This window comes from Saccostrea cucullata, unplaced genomic scaffold (genome assembly GCF_032062105.1).
Source record: "Saccostrea cucullata isolate Sc308-1 unplaced genomic scaffold, CSIRO_AGI_Scuc_v1 ctg6873, whole genome shotgun sequence".
Classification (NCBI taxonomy): domain Eukaryota; kingdom Metazoa; phylum Mollusca; class Bivalvia; order Ostreida; family Ostreidae; genus Saccostrea; species Saccostrea cuccullata.
The window spans coordinates 1-6,837 of record NW_026928010.1 but is presented as its reverse complement, the minus strand read 5'-3'; the positions used below and the strand labels follow the sequence as shown (position 1 = coordinate 6,837).

The 6,837-nt window shown below is 34.9% G+C and overlaps 1 pseudogene; it reads left to right on the top strand.

Moving 5' to 3' along the window:
- Positions 1 to 296: 296 nt before the first annotated feature.
- LOC134276156 (zinc finger protein 277-like) lies at positions 297 to 6,395 on the top strand (annotated as a pseudogene).
- The last annotated feature ends 442 nt before the right edge of the window (positions 6,396 to 6,837 follow it).

Genomic DNA, 6,837 nt, shown 5'->3' with positions numbered 1-6,837 from the left:
AGCGCTGAGTATGGGTAGTAAAAACACAAGAAGAAACATCCTTCGAATATGATAGCTTGTCGCCATGATGTCTCGTTTTGGTGTATATCAACATATAAACTAGTTCCCTGTCCAATTCGCTAGACTGTAAGGAATCTGCGAATGTACAGTAATTGCCAATAAAAGACACGTTTTTTCCAGCTTTAACGATATGCAATTTTTTACTTGAATATTATTATTAAAAGAAACCGGAGACTTATATGCGGTTTTATTCGATTCATTTAATTACGAATGAGTTTTGGAACGAGTTAATTAGTATGAGGACTAGTTTATTACAGTTGGAAAATGCAAAGTGAGTGTTGAGACTAACAGCTGATTTTAAAAGACTTTCCATTCTGTTTACTACCCTAAGTAGAATTTGGTCATAATACATGAATTGCTTCCTTAAAAAGGGTTCACAGTGAGCATGTAGATTCCATAACATTATGTAAATAGTTTTTGTTTTATAGAATTTCTTATATTGTAGGTTCAGATAAACCCATATTAGAAAGTTTGAATTTGTTCTACCATGAATCTGAGGTAACAAGTCAAGAGGGGAATCTCCAACACAAAGTTCTAAGAGGTTCAGTGTTTGTTTTGTCCAGACAAATTCAATATCAGCAGCCAGAAAGAGGATCTTTTGAAGCATCTGGCCCTGGAACACAAGTTTGTCATAGGAGATGTCAACCTCATCACTGATCTAAAAAAGTGAGTTACATCAGGTTATACTAACAGTTAGAATAAAGTACATTTACTGCAAATATGTGATATTGTATTGAGTTTTTAAACACAAATATTGAAGATCAGGTGCATATTGTTTTGTGAATGTCTTATCTACATTGTACCAGTATTTTTTTGTCTTTGGTTACAAAGAGACAGTTACTACTTCCTAGTATGGCTTAGCTGGATATAGTAATACCCTGATAATTTTCACGATATTTGGAGATGACTGCCACAGCAATAAGGACTCACTTATCCTGTTGTACAATACATTTCTTTTTGTACATACAGGTATCTCACCTACTGGAGACAGCGGTTTTTAGAAGAGGATGTTACAAATTTTTGTTCTGTTATTACTACCAGCACCAAACAAGAAAACTTAAAAGGTAAACTTTGTTCTTTGAAATCTGTTGCATACATGTAAAAGGAAAAAATAAAAAAAACTTGACAGGAGTCAACTCTGATACTGTCAGCTATTGGAGTCGTATGTGTTGTGGTATAGTGTTCTTGTCAGGTCTTCAAAAAAAGTTATGCTTCTTGTCTTTAGATTTGACTCAGTATTTACAATTAAAGGTAAACATTTGGCAGCAAATAAAAAGTATTATCAGAGCTGTTTGATGATTGCAGTAGGAAGTGAATAAAGTGCTTGTTTAGTTTTCACAGATGAGCTAGGGTATTTACTTTTATTAAAACTGCTGCTTGCAAAATAGAGCTGATGCCAATACATGTATTTAGCATTGACAGGACTGAGTAGTCCTTTACCAATGTTTGTTTCTTGTTATAGATTCAAATGAACAGTATTACTTGTTGTGTGATGTCCTTGCTGAAGATAAAACACTGAGAGAATTTTTACAGAAGAAACTAGTAAGTTAAGAGTACTGCTAGAAATGCAATGCCATGTGAATAAAACTGATATCCACAAGAATCATGACCCAGAAAAAATCAATCTAATGTCCTCCTTTATTTTTTTAAGTGTATTTTAAAAGTGTTTTATTTATTTTACAATAGGAAAAAGTTTTAGCCCAGCAGCAAAAGGAGAGAGAAGATGAAAACTTCTGTAGAACTTGTCTATTCTGTAGAGATCATTTTACTGGAAACAGGTGAGGTATTATCTCGACAACTTCTGGAGATCGATTCTTTCTGTACTGTTACAGAAATGATCACTTTACAGGTTACAGTTGAGGTAATGTCATTTTAATATTTTTGGATACATGTCTGTATTTTCACAGTGCTGTTTTTGTTTCAGGGCTGACATGTTTGATCACATGACCCATGATCACGGATTCAGTGTTGGGCGGCCAGATAATCTGGGTATGATATTTAAAATTTTTTGCTCATTAATTATGTACATTTGTAATTGATTATTGATGCATATAACCAAAATGACTCTCAGATCCAAGACCGAATTTGGTGAAAACATTTTCAAATGGCTGGGATACTGTAGACCTGGCTACATATTCTGTTTAGCATCCTTGGCAGAAAGCAGCTTTAGCTATGAAATGAAAGAATACTGGATACATGTATTGCTAAATATCTTGCATATATAAACATAAACATAATCATGCATTCTTAAATGCAGGAGATCAAATCTATGTCATCCATCTCCATGTTGAAAAAATACTTCCTGCCATTGATCAGATACTAGATGTAATATATTTATAGCATTTATATATATATACTGCAGTTTAAATTGTGTTGATAAACTTTAAAGTTTATCTGATACTAGATGAAATATATTTGTAGCATTTATATATTCTGCTGCTGTTTAAATTGTGTTGAAAAACTTTTTAAGTTGGCCCAAAAGAGTGTTATATACATTCTACTTTGTCAAGTGTCTGTACAGGTTGGCAATAGTATATTATAAAGGTTTTTTTTAATTGTACACAGAAATTTAGACACATTTTTTAATCATTACTATTCCTTGCAGTTTACACAGATGAACTCCTTGATGACCTACAAGAAAAGTTAGACAAGTATGTTCAAACATTTTAATTTTTCTTTATATTTTAACCCAGTATAAAGATTACAAGAAACAAGAAATTTCACTCCTGACTTGAAACTTACTGGTACACAGTGACTGTAAATATTTGTTGTTGCAAATCAGACACTGTGAGACAGTGAAAGAGGAAAGCTAAATCATGAATAGTTATGTAAAGGTATTATATCAAATCTTCAGGGAATTGACATGTGACACTTTTTTTTCCCTAGTTTACAGTGTTTATACTGTGAGCGAACATTCAAAGACAAGATAGTTTTAAAGGAACACATGAGGAAAAAACAACATAAAAAAGTCAACCCCAAAAACAGAAAGTATGACAAGTTCTACATCATAAACTACCTGGTGAGTGATCTATGTTATAAGTATACTAGTAGGCTACATTATATAGTACATGTAAAATGGATATGTTCCTCTTTTTCATACTGCTGCTTTTCTTTTAAAAAATTCTTTGTCCTTTAATAGTTAGCTCCTGAGAAACTGTAATTTGCCATTCTCATGTTAGTGAAATGCAAACAGGTCAGAAAGGATAATTTTGATAAGTTTAAAGCATAGTTTTTAATACACTTTAAGTGTACATAAATAAAACTTTAAAGTATATCCGAATAAAACTCACTTTACTGAATGAATGAATTCATTATAAGCATGTTTGCTGTAACCAGTGCATGATTTACTGTAGTCAAAGAGATGAAAATCAAGAAATGAGAGGTCAAAACAGAAAACTCAAGTTTAAGGTTGTCAGAAAGTGAAGACTGTAATTTGGCTTTGTTCCAGTTTTTAGCTCACCTGAGCCAAAGGCTCAAGTGAGCTTTTCTGATCAAAATTTGTCCGTTGTCTGTCGTCGTCGTTGTTGTTAACTTTTCACATTTAACTTCTTCTCAAAGAATCACTGGGCCAATTTCAACCAAATTTGGCACAGTATCCTTAGGTTAAGGGGATTCAAGTTTCTTCAAATGAAGGGCCACACCCTTATTCAAGGGGAGATAATTCAGAAATAGTGAAAATTTGATGGTATATTTTAAAAATCTTCTTCTCAAGAACCACTGTGCCAGGAAAGATGAAACTTAAAAGGAAGCATCCTCAGGTAGTATAGATTCAATTTTTTTCAAATCATGACCCCTGGGGGTAGCCGTAGGGTGGGGCCACAATGGCCGATCTAAGTTTAACATAGAAATATATATGAAAATTCTATAAAAGTCTTCTTCTCAAGAACCACTGTGCGAGGAAAGATGAAACTTATAGGGAAGCATCCTCAGGTAGTGTAGATTCAGGTTTGTTCTAATCATGACCCCCGGGGGTAGGGCGGGGCCGCAATGGAAAGGCAGATCAAAGTTTTACAGAGAAATATAATGGAAAATTCTTTAAAAATCCTCTTCTTAAGAATAGCAAAGGCATGAATGATCATATTATATGAAAGCATCCCCAGGTAGATGACATTCAAATTTGTTCAAATTATGACCTCTGGGGGTAGGGCAGGGCCACAATGGCCGATCAAAGTTTTACATAGAAATATACAGGAAAATTCTTTCAAAATCTTTTTCTCAAGATTAGCAAAGGCATGAATGATCATATATTTATGGAATCATCCTCAGGTAGTGTAGGTTTAGGTTTGTTCAAATCATGACCCCTGGGGGTAGGGCGGGGCCACAACATTGAATCCAAGTTTTACATAGAGACATATAGAAAAAAAAACTTCTTTTCAAGAATATCAAAGCCATGATTAGTCATATTCATATAGATGCATTCTCAAGTAGTGTAGATTCAATTTTGTTCAAGTCATGACCCCTGGGGGTAGGATGAGGCCACAATGTAAGTTCAAATGTAAAGGGCAATAAAACCACAAGTAGTCAAAGAAATATACAAGCATCCTTAGTGTTGATTAAGTTTGTTCAAATCATACCCTTTTAATGATTGGTTGGGCCCACTATTGGGTTTAAACTTTTCAATAGTAAACTTATTTAGAACTGCTTTTTTCCTAGCCAGATTGATCAGGTGAGTGATGTGGCCCATGGGCCTCTTGTTTCAGTTTGTGATTCTATGAGAAATATTGGCTGACAGGAAATGGGAATAAGTTCAGAGAATATTTTATGATAATTGTATATTAATATACTGGTAACAAAAATTGAAATTGGGAGGAGTTAGGAGTGTAAATGTATATCTTTTCTGATTGTATGTTATATTTGATTGACAGAAGTTTGAGAGGAGTTGGGAAGTGTATATCAGTTTGTGATTGTATGATAATTGTTGATTGACAGGAGATGGGGAGGAGTTGGGAGGTGTATAATAGTTTGTGATTGTATGATAATTGTTGATTGACAGGAGATGGGGAGGAATTTGGAGGTGTATAACAGTTTGTGATTGTATGATAATTGTTGATTGACAGGAGATGGGGAGGAGTTGGCAGGTGATCCAGGCAGAGCCAGATGAGGAGGGAGGAGAGGACACAGAGACAGATAATGATGAGTAAGAGAGGGGAACCATGTCACTGTTTTAATCAGATTCTTGGAATCTCTGTTATTGATCTCTGAAGGGTCCTATGAGGGTCTGTATGACGATACTGTATTGGTATATTGGAATCGCTTGGTGTTAATTTCTTTTAAATTTGTCCTTAACAATAATTTGTAAATTCAAGACACAGTGGACCAATTATATTTAAAAGATTAATATAATTGTAGAAAATATAGACAAACTAGCTTTTTTTGGGGGGGGGGGGGAGGGGGGAGTGAAAAAAACAGGAATTTTTGAACCCATGTAGAGAAATTGATACAATGCACTGGTCAGGCTTTTGTATTGACTGTCAGTGTATGTTGAGTACCTGTTAATTTCAGAAGCTGGGGAGACTGGGAAGAAGCGGGGTCACAGGCGGTGTGTCTCTTCTGTGATTTCTCCTCCTGTGTGGCTGACAAACTCACGGCTCATATGCAGGTCAGAATAATCCTAGAAAACAAATCTCACGGCTCATATGCAGGTCAGAATAATCCTAGAAAACAAATCTCACAGCTCATATGCAGGTCAGAATAATCCTAGAAAACAAATCTCACAGCTCATATGCAGGTCAGAATAATCCTAGAAAACAAATCTCACAGCTCATATGCAGGTCAGAATAATCCTAGTAAACAAATCTCACGGCTCATATGCAGGTCAGAATAAAGTAGATTTTGTTTTTTGTGTTATTGTAATTTTTATTATAACCAGAATGATGTAATTTAAGGATAAACTTTAATTTAAATTTTCCTCCTACACTAGGAACTGCATGACTTTGATTTGAAAGGAGGTGAAACTGCGACTGAACTTGAACTTTTACCAACAGATCAAGTTAATCAACTTTATAAGAAGACAGGTGAGTTTTTTGTATAGGGGGCATCTAGAGTACACATGTTTTGTTTGACTTGCTGTGCTGCTCAGACTAAGATTTGTTCCTGAATTCCTTTCAGGTCTACTTAGGGAACTTTTAAGACTGATTTGTTACTGAATTTCTTTCAGGTCTACTTAGGGATCTGTAATGACTTATTTGTCACTGAATTTCTTTCAGGTCTACTTAGGAAACTGTTATGGCTGTGGAGAGAAGTTTGCAGACAAGAGAGAGTTGATGGAACATATGCACACTCAGCAGCATGTGGACAGGTTTCCTGATACAGCTGTGTGGGACCAACCCCAGTAAGTACCATAGAATGCACTGTGTACTCACAGTCTGTAAAGTTTGATGTGATTAAGCCTATTTGAGGGCTGTTGGAAAAAAAAAAATATTGCAATCATCAAAAATTGTTTCACTCCTGAACCTTACCGAGCTAATTTAAGAACTGCTGGTATGATTATATAATGAACAATGAACCCCTTCACTAAAGGTGCAAAATTAATTACCACAGATTTGGGAATTGCCATTTTTGAAAGTGTAACAATTATAGAAAATTCTTCTTCACTCTGTACTCCTAGACATATCCAACCTGTGAAATTAATTTCCCTGCGGTTCAGGCCCTACTAAGGAAGATGCTAAATTCATGATATCTTTAAAAACCAGAAGTCTCTGTTGAGACTGTAGCTCTACTGGTTTGTGCTTATAACAAAGGATGAGAAAAGAAGCCATTGCTATTAGACCAAAACTG